Below are 15255 nucleotides of genomic sequence, written 5' to 3'. Positions count from 1 at the left end.
ATTAATGACCACAGAAAGTCAGGAGGCCTGTTTAATTCCTCATCCGAAAGATGTTTCTTTTTACAAGGGCCGGATTAAGGTTTCATAAAAACATTTGCTCCTTTTCAAGGCCCAGAATCTGCCTTTTTGTATTAGGGCTTTTGATCCCATAGGTACATGACAGAGAAAGAGCACCCCCTGCTGGCCAGACTATTTTTTCACAAAGGTAGCGCATCCTGACAGGCTCTATAAGGCCGGCAGATTGCGCTACCACCTCCATAAATGAGGTCAAATTCATCATTAAGGTAGGGAATTAATGACCACAGAAAGTCAGGAGGCCTGTTTAATGCCTCATCCGAAGGACACTCATTTTTACATGAGGCGGTTTAATGCTTCATCAAAAACCTTACACCGCAGAAATCATTTTTGTATATTTGGACTTTTGGAACCTAAAGTACATGTCAGGGAATGAGCAACCCCTGCTGGCTGGACTAAAAATATCTCCCACAGGAAGCTAGTTTTCCACAAAGGGTCTCCCATACATGCACAGAGCAGTATTGGGCCTGCTTAGCTTTAGAGAACAACCAGAATCTGACTACTGCAAACAACATTTGAACTTGTTCTGTTTGGTTGAATGAAACTGCTCTGATAGAGGGGTAGCGCATCCTGACAGGTTCCATCAGGCCAGCGGAATGTGCTACCACCTACATACATGAGGTCAAATTCATCATTAAGGTAGGAAATTAATGACCACAGAAAGTCAGGAGGCCAGTTTAATGCCTCAAGCGAAGGACGCTCCTTTTTACAGCTGCCGGATTAAGGTTTCATCAAACATTTGCTCCTTTTCACGGCCTGGAATCTGCCTCGTTGTATTAGGACGTTTGATCCCATAGGTACATGTCAGGGAAAGAGCCCCCCCTGCTGGCCAGACTAGTTTTTCACAAAGGTAGCGCATCCTGGAGGCTCTATAAGGCCGGCAGATTGCGCTACCACCTCCATAAATGAGGTCAAATTCATCATTAAGGTAGGGAATTAATGACCACAGAAAGTCAGGAGGCCTGTTTAATGCCTCATCCGAAAGATGTTTCTTTTTACAAGGGCCGGATTAAGGTTTCATAAAAACATTTGCTCCTTTTCAAGGCCCAGAATCTGCCTTGTTGTATTAGGGCTTTTGATCCCATAGGTACATGACAGAGAAAGAGCACCCCCTGCTGGCCAGACTATTTTTTCACAAAGGTAGCGCATCCTGACAGGTTCTATAAGGCCGGCAGATTGCGCTACCACCTCCATAAATGAGGTCAAATTCATCATTAAGGTAGGGAATTAATGACCACAGAAAGTCAGGAGGCCAGTTTAATGCCTCATGCGAAGGACACTCCTTTTTACAGGTGCCGGATTAAGGTTTCATAAAAACATTTGCTGCTTTTCACAGCCTGGAAACTGCCTCGTTGTATTAGGACGTTTGATCCCATAGGTACATGTCAGGGAAAGAGCCCCCCCTGCTGGCCAGACTAGTTTTTTACAAAGGTAGCGCATCCTGCCATGCTCTATAAGGCCGGCGGAATGCGCTACCACCTCCATAAATGAGGTCAAATTCATCATTAAGGAGGGGAATTCATGACCACTAAAGGTCAGGAGGCCAGTTTATTGCCTCATCCGAAAGATGTTTCTTTTTACAAGGGCCGGATTAAGGTTTCATAAAAACATTTGCTCCTTTTCAAGGCCCAGAATCTGCCTCGTTGTATTAGGGCTTTTGATCTCATAGGTACATGACAGAGAAAGAGCACCCCCTGCTGGCCAGACTATTTTTTCACAAAGGTAGCCATCCTGACAGGCTCTATAAGGCCGGCAGATTGCGCTACCACCTCCATAAATGAGGTCAAATTCATCATTAAGGTAGGGAATTAATGACCACAGAAAGTCAGGAGGCCTGTTTAATGCCTCATCCGAAGGACACTCATTTTTACATGAGGCGGTTTAATGCTTCATCAAAAACCTTACACCGCAGAAATCATTTTTGTATATTTGGACTTTTGGAACCTAAAGTACATGTCAGGGAATGAGCAACCCCTGCTGGCTGTACTAAAAATATCCCCCGTAGGAAGCTAGTTTTCCACAAAGGGTCCCCCATCCATGCACAGAGCAGGATTGGGCCTGCTTAGCTTTAGAGAGCAACCAGAATCTGACTACTGCAAACAACATTTGAACTTGTTCTGTTTGGTTGAATGAAACTGCTCTGATAGAGGGGTAGCGCATCCTGACAGGTTCCATCAGGCCAGCGGAATGTGCTACCACCTACATACATGAGGTCAAATTCATCATTAAGGTAGGGAATTAATGACCACAGAAAGTCAGGAGGCCAGTTTAATGCCTAATGCGAAGGACAGTCCTTTTTACAGGTGCCGGATTAAGGTTTCATAAGAACATTTGCTCCTTTTCACGGCCTGGAATCTGCCTCGTTGTATTAGGACGTTTGATCCCATAGGTACATGTCAGAGAAAGAGCCCCCCCTGCTGGCCAGACTAGTTTTTCACAAAGGTAGCGCATCCTGGAGGCTCTATAAGGCCGGCAGATTGCGCTACCACCTCCATAAATGAGGTCAAATTCATCATTAAGGTAGGGAATTAATGACCACAGAAAGTCAGGAGGCCTGTTTAATGCCTCATCCAAAGGACACTCATTTTTACATGGGGCGGTTTAATGCTTCATCAAAAACCTTACACCGCAGAAATCAGTTTTGTATATTTGGACTTTTGGAACCTAAAGTACATGTCAGGGAATGAGTAACCCCTGCTGGCTGTACTAAAAAAATCCCCTGTAGGAAGCTAGTTTTCCACAAAGGGTCCCCCATCCATGCACAGAGCAGGATTGGGCCTGCTTAGCTTTAGAGAGCAACCAGAATCTGACTACTGCAAACAACATTTGAACTTGTTCTGTTTGGTTGAATGAAACTGCTCTGATAGAGGGGTAGCGCATCCTGACAGGTTCCATCAGGCCAGCGGAATGTGCTACCACCTACATACATGAGGTCAAATTCATCATTAAGGTAGGGAATTAATGACCACAGAAAGTCAGGAGGCCAGTTTAATGCCTCATGCGAAGGACAGTCCTTATTACAGGTGCCGGATTAAGGTTTCATCAAACATTTGCTCCTTTTCACGGCCTGGAATCTGCCTCGTTGTATTAGGACGTTTGATCCCATAGGTACATGTCAGGGAAAGAGCCCCCCCTGCTGGCCAGACTAGTTTTTCACAAAGGTAGCGCATCCTGGAGGCTCTATAAGGCCGGCAGATTGCGCTACCACCTCCATAAATGAGGTCAAATTCATCATTAAGGTAGGGAATTAATGACCACAGAAAGTCAGGAGGCCTGTTTAATGCCTCATCCGAAAGATGTTTCTTTTTACAAGGGCCGGATTAAGGTTTCATAAAAACATTTGCTCCTTTTCAAGGCCCAGAATCTGCCTTGTTGTATTAGGGCTTTTGATCCCATAGGTACATGACAGAGAAAGAGCACCCCCTGCTGGCAAGACTATTTTTTCACAAAGGTAGCGCATCCTGACAGGCTCTATAAGGCCGGCAGATTGCGCTACCACCTCCATAAATGAGGTCAAATTCATCATTAAGGTAGGGAATTAATGACCACAGAAAGTCAGGAGGCCTGTTTAATGCCTCATCCGAAAGATGTTTCTTTTTACAAGGGCCTGATTAAGGTTTCATAAAAACATTTGCTCCTTTTCAAGGCCCAGAATCTGCCTCGTTGTATTAGGGCTTTTGATCCCATAGGTACATGACAGAGAAAGAGCACCCCCTGCTGGCCAGACTATTTTTTCACAAAGGTAGCGCATCCTGACAGGCTCTATAAGGCCGGCAGATTGCGCTACCACCTCCATAAATGAGGACAAATTCATCATTAAGGTAGGGAATTACTGACCACAGAAAGTCAGGAGGCCTGTTTAATGCCTCATCCGAAGGACACTCATTTTTACATGAGGCGGTTTAATGCTTCATCAAAAACCTTACACCGCAGAAATCATTTTTGTATATTTGGACTTTTGGAACCTAACGTACATGTCAGGGAATGAGCAACCCCTGCTGGCTGTACTAAAAATATCCCCGGCAGGAAGCTAGTTTTCCACAATGGGTCTTCCATCCATGCACAGAGCAGGATTGGGCCTGCTTAGCTTCAGAGAGCAACCAGAATCTGACTACTGCAAACAACATTTGAACTTGTTCTGTTTGGTTGAATGAAACTGCTCTGATAGAGGGGTAGCGCATCCTGACAGGTTCCATCAGGCCAGCGGAATGTGCTACCACCTACATACATGAGGTCAAATTCATCATTAAGGTAGGGAATTAATGACCACAGAAAGTCAGGAGGCCAGTTTAATGCCTCATGCGAAGGACACTCCTTTTTACAGTGGCCGGATTAAGGTTTCATAAGAACATTTGCTCCTTTTCACGGCCTGGAATCTGCCTCGTTGTATTAGGACGTTTGATCCCATAGGTACATGTCAGGGAAAGAGCCCCCCCTGCTGGCCAGACTAGTTTTTCACAAAGGTAGCGCATCCTGGAGGCTCTATAAGGCCGGCAGATTGCGCTACCACCTCCATAAATGAGGTCAAATTCATCATTAAGGTAGGGAATTAATGACCACAGAAAGTCAGGAGGCCTGTTTAATGCCTCATCCGAAAGATGTTTCTTTTTACAAGGGCCGGATTAAGGTTTCATAAAAACATTTGCTCCTTTTCAAGGCCCAGAATCTGCCTTGTTGTATTAGGGCTTTTGATCCCATAGGTACATGACAGAGAAAGAGCACCCCCTGCTGGCCAGACTATTTTTTCACAAAGGTAGCGCATCCTGACAGGTTCTATAAGGCCGGCAGATTGCGCTACCACCTCCATAAATGAGGTCAAATTCATCATTAAGGTAGGGAATTAATGACCACAGAAAGTCAGGAGGCCAGTTTAATGCCTCATGCGAAGGACACTCCTTTTTACAGGTGCCGGATTAAGGTTTCATAAAAACATTTGCTGCTTTTCACAGCCTGGAAACTGCCTCGTTGTATTAGGACGTTTGATCCCATAGGTACATGTCAGGGAAAGAGCCCCCCCTGCTGGCCAGACTAGTTTTTTACAAAGGTAGCGCATCCTGCCATGCTCTATAAGGCCGGCGGAATGCGCTACCACCTCCATAAATGAGGTCAAATTCATCATTAAGGAGGGGAATTCATGACCACTAAAGGTCAGGAGGCCAGTTTATTGCCTCATCCGAAAGATGTTTCTTTTTACAAGGGCCGGATTAAGGTTTCATAAAAACATTTGCTCCTTTTCAAGGCCCAGAATCTGCCTCGTTGTATTAGGGCTTTTGATCTCATAGGTACATGACAGAGAAAGAGCACCCCCTGCTGGCCAGACTATTTTTTCACAAAGGTAGCCATCCTGACAGGCTCTATAAGGCCGGCAGATTGCGCTACCACCTCCATAAATGAGGTCAAATTCATCATTAAGGTAGGGAATTAATGACCACAGAAAGTCAGGAGGCCTGTTTAATGCCTCATCCGAAGGACACTCATTTTTACATGAGGCGGTTTAATGCTTCATCAAAAACCTTACACCGCAGAAATCATTTTTGTATATTTGGACTTTTGGAACCTAAAGTACATGTCAGGGAATGAGCAACCCCTGCTGGCTGTACTAAAAATATCCCCCGTAGGAAGCTAGTTTTCCACAAAGGGTCCCCCATCCATGCACAGAGCAGGATTGGGCCTGCTTAGCTTTAGAGAGCAACCAGAATCTGACTACTGCAAACAACATTTGAACTTGTTCTGTTTGGTTGAATGAAACTGCTCTGATAGAGGGGTAGCGCATCCTGACAGGTTCCATCAGGCCAGCGGAATGTGCTACCACCTACATACATGAGGTCAAATTCATCATTAAGGTAGGGAATTAATGACCACAGAAAGTCAGGAGGCCAGTTTAATGCCTAATGCGAAGGACAGTCCTTTTTACAGGTGCCGGATTAAGGTTTCATAAGAACATTTGCTCCTTTTCACGGCCTGGAATCTGCCTCGTTGTATTAGGACGTTTGATCCCATAGGTACATGTCAGAGAAAGAGCCCCCCCTGCTGGCCAGACTAGTTTTTCACAAAGGTAGCGCATCCTGGAGGCTCTATAAGGCCGGCAGATTGCGCTACCACCTCCATAAATGAGGTCAAATTCATCATTAAGGTAGGGAATTAATGACCACAGAAAGTCAGGAGGCCTGTTTAATGCCTCATCCAAAGGACACTCATTTTTACATGGGGCGGTTTAATGCTTCATCAAAAACCTTACACCGCAGAAATCAGTTTTGTATATTTGGACTTTTGGAACCTAAAGTACATGTCAGGGAATGAGTAACCCCTGCTGGCTGTACTAAAAAAATCCCCTGTAGGAAGCTAGTTTTCCACAAAGGGTCCCCCATCCATGCACAGAGCAGGATTGGGCCTGCTTAGCTTTAGAGAGCAACCAGAATCTGACTACTGCAAACAACATTTGAACTTGTTCTGTTTGGTTGAATGAAACTGCTCTGATAGAGGGGTAGCGCATCCTGACAGGTTCCATCAGGCCAGCGGAATGTGCTACCACCTACATACATGAGGTCAAATTCATCATTAAGGTAGGGAATTAATGACCACAGAAAGTCAGGAGGCCAGTTTAATGCCTCATGCGAAGGACAGTCCTTATTACAGGTGCCGGATTAAGGTTTCATCAAACATTTGCTCCTTTTCACGGCCTGGAATCTGCCTCGTTGTATTAGGACGTTTGATCCCATAGGTACATGTCAGGGAAAGAGCCCCCCCTGCTGGCCAGACTAGTTTTTCACAAAGGTAGCGCATCCTGGAGGCTCTATAAGGCCGGCAGATTGCGCTACCACCTCCATAAATGAGGTCAAATTCATCATTAAGGTAGGGAATTAATGACCACAGAAAGTCAGGAGGCCTGTTTAATGCCTCATCCGAAAGATGTTTCTTTTTACAAGGGCCGGATTAAGGTTTCATAAAAACATTTGCTCCTTTTCAAGGCCCAGAATCTGCCTTGTTGTATTAGGGCTTTTGATCCCATAGGTACATGACAGAGAAAGAGCACCCCCTGCTGGCAAGACTATTTTTTCACAAAGGTAGCGCATCCTGACAGGCTCTATAAGGCCGGCAGATTGCGCTACCACCTCCATAAATGAGGTCAAATTCATCATTAAGGTAGGGAATTAATGACCACAGAAAGTCAGGAGGCCTGTTTAATGCCTCATCCGAAAGATGTTTCTTTTTACAAGGGCCTGATTAAGGTTTCATAAAAACATTTGCTCCTTTTCAAGGCCCAGAATCTGCCTCGTTGTATTAGGGCTTTTGATCCCATAGGTACATGACAGAGAAAGAGCACCCCCTGCTGGCCAGACTATTTTTTCACAAAGGTAGCGCATCCTGACAGGCTCTATAAGGCCGGCAGATTGCGCTACCACCTCCATAAATGAGGACAAATTCATCATTAAGGTAGGGAATTACTGACCACAGAAAGTCAGGAGGCCTGTTTAATGCCTCATCCGAAGGACACTCATTTTTACATGAGGCGGTTTAATGCTTCATCAAAAACCTTACACCGCAGAAATCATTTTTGTATATTTGGACTTTTGGAACCTAACGTACATGTCAGGGAATGAGCAACCCCTGCTGGCTGTACTAAAAATATCCCCGGCAGGAAGCTAGTTTTCCACAATGGGTCTTCCATCCATGCACAGAGCAGGATTGGGCCTGCTTAGCTTCAGAGAGCAACCAGAATCTGACTACTGCAAACAACATTTGAACTTGTTCTGTTTGGTTGAATGAAACTGCTCTGATAGAGGGGTAGCGCATCCTGACAGGTTCCATCAGGCCAGCGGAATGTGCTACCACCTACATACATGAGGTCAAATTCATCATTAAGGTAGGGAATTAATGACCACAGAAAGTCAGGAGGCCAGTTTAATGCCTCATGCGAAGGACACTCCTTTTTACAGTGGCCGGATTAAGGTTTCATAAGAACATTTGCTCCTTTTCACGGCCTGGAATCTGCCTCGTTGTATTAGGACGTTTGATCCCATAGGTACATGTCAGGGAAAGAGCCCCCCCTGCTGGCCAGACTAGTTTTTCACAAAGGTAGCGCATCCTGGAGGCTCTATAAGGCCAGCAGATTGCGCTACCACCTCCATAAATGAGGTCAAATTCATCATTAAGGTAGGGAATTAATGACCACAGAAAGTCAGGAGGCCTGTTTAATGCCTCATCCGAAAGATGTTTCTTTTTACAAGGGCCGGATTAAGGTTTCATAAAAACATTTGCTCCTTTTCAAGGCCCAGAATCTGCCTTGTTGTATTAGGGCTTTTGATCCCATAGGTACATGACAGAGAAAGAGCACCCCCTGCTGGCCAGACTATTTTTTCACAAAGGTAGCGCATCCTGACAGGTTCTATAAGGCCGGCAGATTGCGCTACCACCTCCATAAATGAGGTCAAATTCATCATTAAGGTAGGGAATTAATGACCACAGAAAGTCAGGAGGCCTGTTTAATTCCTCATCCGAAAGATGTTTCTTTTTACAAGGGCCGGATTAAGGTTTCATAAAAACATTTGCTCCTTTTCAAGGCCCAGAATCTGCCTTTTTGTATTAGGGCTTTTGATCCCATAGGTACATGACAGAGAAAGAGCACCCCCTGCTGGCCAGACTATTTTTTCACAAAGGTAGCGCATCCTGACAGGCTCTATAAGGCCGGCAGATTGCGCTACCACCTCCATAAATGAGGTCAAATTCATCATTAAGGTAGGGAATTAATGACCACAGAAAGTCAGGAGGCCTGTTTAATGCCTCATCCGAAGGACACTCATTTTTACATGAGGCGGTTTAATGCTTCATCAAAAACCTTACACCGCAGAAATCATTTTTGTATATTTGGACTTTTGGAACCTAAAGTACATGTCAGGGAATGAGCAACCCCTGCTGGCTGGACTAAAAATATCTCCCACAGGAAGCTAGTTTTCCACAAAGGGTCTCCCATACATGCACAGAGCAGTATTGGGCCTGCTTAGCTTTAGAGAACAACCAGAATCTGACTACTGCAAACAACATTTGAACTTGTTCTGTTTGGTTGAATGAAACTGCTCTGATAGAGGGGTAGCGCATCCTGACAGGTTCCATCAGGCCAGCGGAATGTGCTACCACCTACATACATGAGGTCAAATTCATCATTAAGGTAGGAAATTAATGACCACAGAAAGTCAGGAGGCCAGTTTAATGCCTCAAGCGAAGGACGCTCCTTTTTACAGCTGCCGGATTAAGGTTTCATCAAACATTTGCTCCTTTTCACGGCCTGGAATCTGCCTCGTTGTATTAGGACGTTTGATCCCATAGGTACATGTCAGGGAAAGAGCCCCCCCTGCTGGCCAGACTAGTTTTTCACAAAGGTAGCGCATCCTGGAGGCTCTATAAGGCCGGCAGATTGCGCTACCACCTCCATAAATGAGGTCAAATTCATCATTAAGGTAGGGAATTAATGACCACAGAAAGTCAGGAGGCCTGTTTAATGCCTCATCCGAAAGATGTTTCTTTTTACAAGGGCCGGATTAAGGTTTCATAAAAACATTTGCTCCTTTTCAAGGCCCAGAATCTGCCTTGTTGTATTAGGGCTTTTGATCCCATAGGTACATGACATAGAAAGAGCACCCCCTGCTGGCCAGACTATTTTTTCACAAAGGTAGCGCATCCTGACAGGTTCTATAAGGCCGGCAGATTGCGCTACCACCTCCATAAATGAGGTCAAATTCATCATTAAGGTAGGGAATTAATGACCACAGAAAGTCAGGAGGCCTGTTTAATTCCTCATCCGAAAGATGTTTCTTTTTACAAGGGCCGGATTAAGGTTTCATAAAAACATTTGCTCCTTTTCAAGGCCCAGAATCTGCCTTTTTGTATTAGGGCTTTTGATCCCATAGGTACATGACAGAGAAAGAGCACCCCCTGCTGGCCAGACTATTTTTTCACAAAGGTAGCGCATCCTGATAGGCTCTATAAGGCCGGCAGATTGCGCTACCACCTCCATAAATGAGGTCAAATTCATCATTAAGGTAGGGAATTAATGACCACAGAAAGTCAGGAGGCCTGTTTAATGCCTCATCCGAAGGACACTCATTTTTACATGAGGCGGTTTAATGCTTCATCAAAAACCTTACACCGCAGAAATCATTTTTGTATATTTGGACTTTTGGAACCTAAAGTACATGTCAGGGAATGAGCAACCCCTGCTGGCTGGACTAAAAATATCTCCCACAGGAAGCTAGTTTTCCACAAAGGGTCTCCCATACATGCACAGAGCAGTATTGGGCCTGCTTAGCTTTAGAGAACAACCAGAATCTGACTACTGCAAACAACATTTGAAATTGTTCTGTTTGGTTGAATGAAACTGCTCTGATAGAGGGGTAGCGCATCCTGACAGGTTCCATCAGGCCAGCGGAATGTGCTACCACCTACATACATGAGGTCAAATTCATCATTAAGGTAGGATATTAATGACCACAGAAAGTCAGGAGGCCAGTTTAATGCCTCAAGCGAAGGACGCTCCTTTTTACAGCTGCCGGATTAAGGTTTCATCAAACATTTGCTCCTTTTCACGGCCTGGAATCTGCCTCGTTGTATTAGGACGTTTGATCCCATAGGTACATGTCAGGGAAAGAGCCCCCCCTGCTGGCCAGACTATTTTTTCACAAAGGTAGCCATCCTGACAGGCTCTATAAGGCCGGCAGATTGCGCTACCACCTCCATAAATGAGGTCAAATTCATCATTAAGGTAGGGAATTAATGACCACAGAAAGTCAGGAGGCCTGTTTAATGCCTCATCCGAAGGACACTCATTTTTACATGAGGCGGTTTAATGCTTCATCAAAAACCTTACACCGCAGAAATCATTTTTGTATATTTGGACTTTTGGAACCTAAAGTACATGTCAGGGAATGAGCAACCCCTGCTGGCTGTACTAAAAATATCCCCCGTAGGAAGCTAGTTTTCCACAAAGGGTCCCCCATCCATGCACAGAGCAGGATTGGGCCTGCTTAGCTTTAGAGAGCAACCAGAATCTGACTACTGCAAACAACATTTGAACTTGTTCTGTTTGGTTGAATGAAACTGCTCTGATAGAGGGGTAGCGCATCCTGACAGGTTCCATCAGGCCAGCGGAATGTGCTACCACCTACATACATGAGGTCAAATTCATCATTAAGGTAGGGAATTAATGACCACAGAAAGTCAGGAGGCCAGTTTAATGCCTCATGCGAAGGACACTCCTTTTTACAGTGGCCGGATTAAGGTTTCATAAGAACATTTGCTCCTTTTCACGGCCTGGAATCTGCCTCGTTGTATTAGGACGTTTGATCCCATAGGTACATGTCAGGGAAAGAGCCCCCCCTGCTGGCCAGACTAGTTTTTCACAAAGGTAGCGCATCCTGGAGGCTCTATAAGGCCAGCAGATTGCGCTACCACCTCCATAAATGAGGTCAAATTCATCATTAAGGTAGGGAATTAATGACCACAGAAAGTCAGGAGGCCTGTTTAATGCCTCATCCGAAAGATGTTTCTTTTTACAAGGGCCGGATTAAGGTTTCATAAAAACATTTGCTCCTTTTCAAGGCCCAGAATCTGCCTTGTTGTATTAGGGCTTTTGATCCCATAGGTACATGACAGAGAAAGAGCACCCCCTGCTGGCAAGACTATTTTTTCACAAAGGTAGCGCATCCTGACAGGCTCTATAAGGCCGGCAGATTGCGCTACCACCTCCATAAATGAGGTCAAATTCATCATTAAGGTAGGGAATTAATGACCACAGAAAGTCAGGAGGCCTGTTTAATGCCTCATCCGAAAGATGTTTCTTTTTACAAGGGCCGGATTAAGGTTTCATAAAAACATTTGCTCCTTTTCAAGGCCCAGAATCTGCCTCGTTGTATTAGGGCTTTTGATCTCATAGGTACATGACAGAGAAAGAGCACCCCCTGCTGGCCAGACTATTTTTTCACAAAGGTAGCCATCCTGACAGGCTCTATAAGGCCGGCAGATTGCGCTACCACCTCCATAAATGAGGTCAAATTCATCATTAAGGTAGGGAATTAATGACCACAGAAAGTCAGGAGGCCTGTTTAATGCCTCATCCGAAGGACACTCATTTTTACATGAGGCGGTTTAATGCTTCATCAAAAACCTTACACCGCAGAAATCATTTTTGTATATTTGGACTTTTGGAACCTAAAGTACATGTCAGGGAATGAGCAACCCCTGCTGGCTGTACTAAAAATATCCCCCGTAGGAAGCTAGTTTTCCACAAAGGGTCCCCCATCCATGCACAGAGCAGGATTGGGCCTGCTTAGCTTTAGAGAGCAACCAGAATCTGACTACTGCAAACAACATTTGAACTTGTTCTGTTTGGTTGAATGAAACTGCTCTGATAGAGGGGTAGCGCATCCTGACAGGTTCCATCAGGCCAGCGGAATGTGCTACCACCTACATACATGAGGTCAAATTCATCATTAAGGTAGGGAATTAATGACCACAGAAAGTCAGGAGGCCAGTTTAATGCCTAATGCGAAGGACAGTCCTTTTTACAGGTGCCGGATTAAGGTTTCATAAGAACATTTGCTCCTTTTCACGGCCTGGAATCTGCCTCGTTGTATTAGGACGTTTGATCCCATAGGTACATGTCAGAGAAAGAGCCCCCCCTGCTGGCCAGACTAGTTTTTCACAAAGGTAGCGCATCCTGGAGGCTCTATAAGGCCGGCAGATTGCGCTACCACCTCCATAAATGAGGTCAAATTCATCATTAAGGTAGGGAATTAATGACCACAGAAAGTCAGGAGGCCTGTTTAATGCCTCATCCAAAGGACACTCATTTTTACATGGGGCGGTTTAATGCTTCATCAAAAACCTTACACCGCAGAAATCAGTTTTGTATATTTGGACTTTTGGAACCTAAAGTACATGTCAGGGAATGAGTAACCCCTGCTGGCTGTACTAAAAAAATCCCCTGTAGGAAGCTAGTTTTCCACAAAGGGTCCCCCATCCATGCACAGAGCAGGATTGGGCCTGCTTAGCTTTAGAGAGCAACCAGAATCTGACTACTGCAAACAACATTTGAACTTGTTCTGTTTGGTTGAATGAAACTGCTCTGATAGAGGGGTAGCGCATCCTGACAGGTTCCATCAGGCCAGCGGAATGTGCTACCACCTACATACATGAGGTCAAATTCATCATTAAGGTAGGGAATTAATGACCACAGAAAGTCAGGAGGCCAGTTTAATGCCTCATGCGAAGGACAGTCCTTATTACAGGTGCCGGATTAAGGTTTCATCAAACATTTGCTCCTTTTCACGGCCTGGAATCTGCCTCGTTGTATTAGGACGTTTGATCCCATAGGTACATGTCAGGGAAAGAGCCCCCCCTGCTGGCCAGACTAGTTTTTCACAAAGGTAGCGCATCCTGGAGGCTCTATAAGGCCGGCAGATTGCGCTACCACCTCCATAAATGAGGTCAAATTCATCATTAAGGTAGGGAATTAATGACCACAGAAAGTCAGGAGGCCTGTTTAATGCCTCATCCGAAAGATGTTTCTTTTTACAAGGGCCGGATTAAGGTTTCATAAAAACATTTGCTCCTTTTCAAGGCCCAGAATCTGCCTTGTTGTATTAGGGCTTTTGATCCCATAGGTACATGACAGAGAAAGAGCACCCCCTGCTGGCAAGACTATTTTTTCACAAAGGTAGCGCATCCTGACAGGCTCTATAAGGCCGGCAGATTGCGCTACCACCTCCATAAATGAGGTCAAATTCATCATTAAGGTAGGGAATTAATGACCACAGAAAGTCAGGAGGCCTGTTTAATGCCTCATCCGAAAGATGTTTCTTTTTACAAGGGCCTGATTAAGGTTTCATAAAAACATTTGCTCCTTTTCAAGGCCCAGAATCTGCCTCGTTGTATTAGGGCTTTTGATCCCATAGGTACATGACAGAGAAAGAGCACCCCCTGCTGGCCAGACTATTTTTTCACAAAGGTAGCGCATCCTGACAGGCTCTATAAGGCCGGCAGATTGCGCTACCACCTCCATAAATGAGGACAAATTCATCATTAAGGTAGGGAATTACTGACCACAGAAAGTCAGGAGGCCTGTTTAATGCCTCATCCGAAGGACACTCATTTTTACATGAGGCGGTTTAATGCTTCATCAAAAACCTTACACCGCAGAAATCATTTTTGTATATTTGGACTTTTGGAACCTAACGTACATGTCAGGGAATGAGCAACCCCTGCTGGCTGTACTAAAAATATCCCCGGCAGGAAGCTAGTTTTCCACAATGGGTCTTCCATCCATGCACAGAGCAGGATTGGGCCTGCTTAGCTTCAGAGAGCAACCAGAATCTGACTACTGCAAACAACATTTGAACTTGTTCTGTTTGGTTGAATGAAACTGCTCTGATAGAGGGGTAGCGCATCCTGACAGGTTCCATCAGGCCAGCGGAATGTGCTACCACCTACATACATGAGGTCAAATTCATCATTAAGGTAGGGAATTAATGACCACAGAAAGTCAGGAGGCCAGTTTAATGCCTCATGCGAAGGACACTCCTTTTTACAGTGGCCGGATTAAGGTTTCATAAGAACATTTGCTCCTTTTCACGGCCTGGAATCTGCCTCGTTGTATTAGGACGTTTGATCCCATAGGTACATGTCAGGGAAAGAGCCCCCCCTGCTGGCCAGACTAGTTTTTCACAAAGGTAGCGCATCCTGGAGGCTCTATAAGGCCAGCAGATTGCGCTACCACCTCCATAAATGAGGTCAAATTCATCATTAAGGTAGGGAATTAATGACCACAGAAAGTCAGGAGGCCTGTTTAATGCCTCATCCGAAAGATGTTTCTTTTTACAAGGGCCGGATTAAGGTTTCATAAAAACATTTGCTCCTTTTCAAGGCCCAGAATCTGCCTTGTTGTATTAGGGCTTTTGATCCCATAGGTACATGACAGAGAAAGAGCACCCCCTGCTGGCCAGACTATTTTTTCACAAAGGTAGCGCATCCTGACAGGTTCTATAAGGCCGGCAGATTGCGCTACCACCTCCATAAATGAGGTCAAATTCATCATTAAGGTAGGGAATTAATGACCACAGAAAGTCAGGAGGCCTGTTTAATTCCTCATCCGAAAGATGTTTCTTTTTACAAGGGCCGGATTAAGGTTTC

The sequence above is a fragment of the Garra rufa genome, chromosome 21 (assembly GCF_049309525.1).
Source record: "Garra rufa chromosome 21, GarRuf1.0, whole genome shotgun sequence".
Lineage (NCBI taxonomy): Eukaryota > Metazoa > Chordata > Actinopteri > Cypriniformes > Cyprinidae > Garra > Garra rufa.
The sequence above is the reverse complement of the archived record's forward strand: the minus strand, read 5'-3'. Positions refer to the sequence as shown.